Source organism: Belonocnema kinseyi, chromosome 5 (assembly GCF_010883055.1).
Source record: "Belonocnema kinseyi isolate 2016_QV_RU_SX_M_011 chromosome 5, B_treatae_v1, whole genome shotgun sequence".
NCBI lineage: Eukaryota > Metazoa > Arthropoda > Insecta > Hymenoptera > Cynipidae > Belonocnema > Belonocnema kinseyi.
The window spans coordinates 96,784,148-96,786,251 of record NC_046661.1 but is presented as its reverse complement, the minus strand read 5'-3'; positions in this window follow the sequence as shown (position 1 = coordinate 96,786,251).

The window sequence follows — 2,104 nt, the reverse complement described above, 5'->3', positions numbered from 1 at the left end:
TTTGAAAATTCATCTTTTTGTTAAAAATTTAAGAACTAGGTTTTAAATTTCAACTACTTTTTTTAGAAATTAAATCATTTTTTTTCTTTCTTGAAAATTTAACTTTTTGGTTGAGAATTCTTGAATTTTATTGAAAATTAGCAAATTAATCTTTTTTAGTTAAAAATTCAACTTTTTGGTTAAGAAATTTTGAATTTGATTGAAATTTCATCCTTTTTGGTAGCAAGTTAATCTTTTTGTTAAAAATTCATATTTTTTGTTGAACATTTAACTTTTTGGTTAAGAATTTTTAAACTTTGCTAAATTTTTTTTCTGTGTTTTTTAAAATTCCTTTTTTTGTTGTTGAAAAATTACTTTAATACTAGAAAATTTACTTATGCTATTTTTATTTCAAAATTGTTCTTTTCTAAGTAAGAATTCCAATTTTTGTTAAAATTTAACTATTTTCTTAAAAATTCGCTTTTTTTATGAAAATTATTCTAGTTCAATTAAAAGATTAACTCTCCGGTTGAGAGTTATTGCATTTTATTGAGATTTGTTTTTTTTAATTAAATTTTTCATCAAATTATATATTTTTGATTTGATAATTTAATTGGTTTTTATAGAAAATTCGTCATATTTTAAAATTGTAAAGTAGACCTTCAATAAATACTGAAGGTCTTCGTCAAGGCCAAAATAAGTTCTGTTTCGATTTTTCAAACTTTTGTCACTAATAAAATAAGTTTATTTTTCACTTTTGTAATCACTGGTACCGTATATGTTTTACTAAACAGTATTTCAGAAACAAATAAAACATTTTCAAATTGATTAAAATTAATTGTAAACAAAAAATGTTTCTACTACAATAAAAAATGGCTTTAAAAAAAACTTGAATTTTCAACCAAATAATTACATTTTACATAATGATTTTAACATAATTAAAACATTTAAACATCGCATTTGGATTTCCAACCTACAAAGATGGATTAACGACAAAAAAGTGTCATTATTCATATTTCAGTAAAAAAATTTAATTTATACAAAAAAAAAATCTTAAGACCAAAAAGACGAATTTTCTCCAAAAATTGAATTTTCATACGAAAAATAAAATTTTTTAGCAACCAATTAATTTGCCACAGAACTGATGCAGTTTTACTCAACTCAATTGAAATTTCAAACCAAGAAAATAATTTTTGTACCGAAAAAGAAGAATTTTCAACTAAAAAGATCAAGCTTAAAAAAATGGGAAAAGCTACATTTAAAATTTTTTAAATTCATTTTAGACAAAAAAGAGGCTTTTCCATCACACAGTTAAATTTTTAACCAAAGCTTTCAATAAAAAAATTTTTTACTAAGAAGTTTAACTTTTACCCAAGCAGTTGAATTCTCAATTGAAAAGATTAATTTTCAACAAAATAGTTAGGCTGTGAACCAAAGAGATGAATTTTCAACTAAAAATAATAATTCCTTAATATTTCTTAACCAATTCAACCAAATGTTTCAAACAGAATAGTTGAATACTCAAACAAAGGAGAATAATTTTTACCAAAAAGATTCATTTTAGATAAATAAATAAATAAAGTTTTTAATAAGAAAGGATGATCTTTTAACAGCAGAGTTTAACTCTCTACCAAATAGTTCCATTTCTATCCAAAAAGAGATTAATTTTGTATTAAAACAGGTGAATTTTTAATAAAAAAGTATCCTTTTTTAAAGTTGAACTTTTATCCAGAAAAAATTGCACTTCATTTTTCAACACCAAAATATAAATTTCGAACAAAAAGTAAATTTTTTACAAAATAGTTAAATTTCAAATAAACCAGTAGAATATTCAACCAAAAAGTATGATTTTTTAAGAAAACAGTTCAATTTTCAACCAAAGATATGAATTGCCAACTAAAAATATAAATCTTCAACAAAAAAATTATTTCTTACCAAAGTAATTCAACCAAATCTTTCTAAAAAAACAGTAAAATACTCAAGCAAACAAGAGCAATTTTTAAACAAAAAGTTGCATTTTCATTTAAAAGAAAATGAAAATTCTACTAAAACAGATGAATTTTTGAATCAAAAAGATAAATTTTCAATAAAATAGTTGAATTTTCTGTTAAAAAAGTTTGTTGTT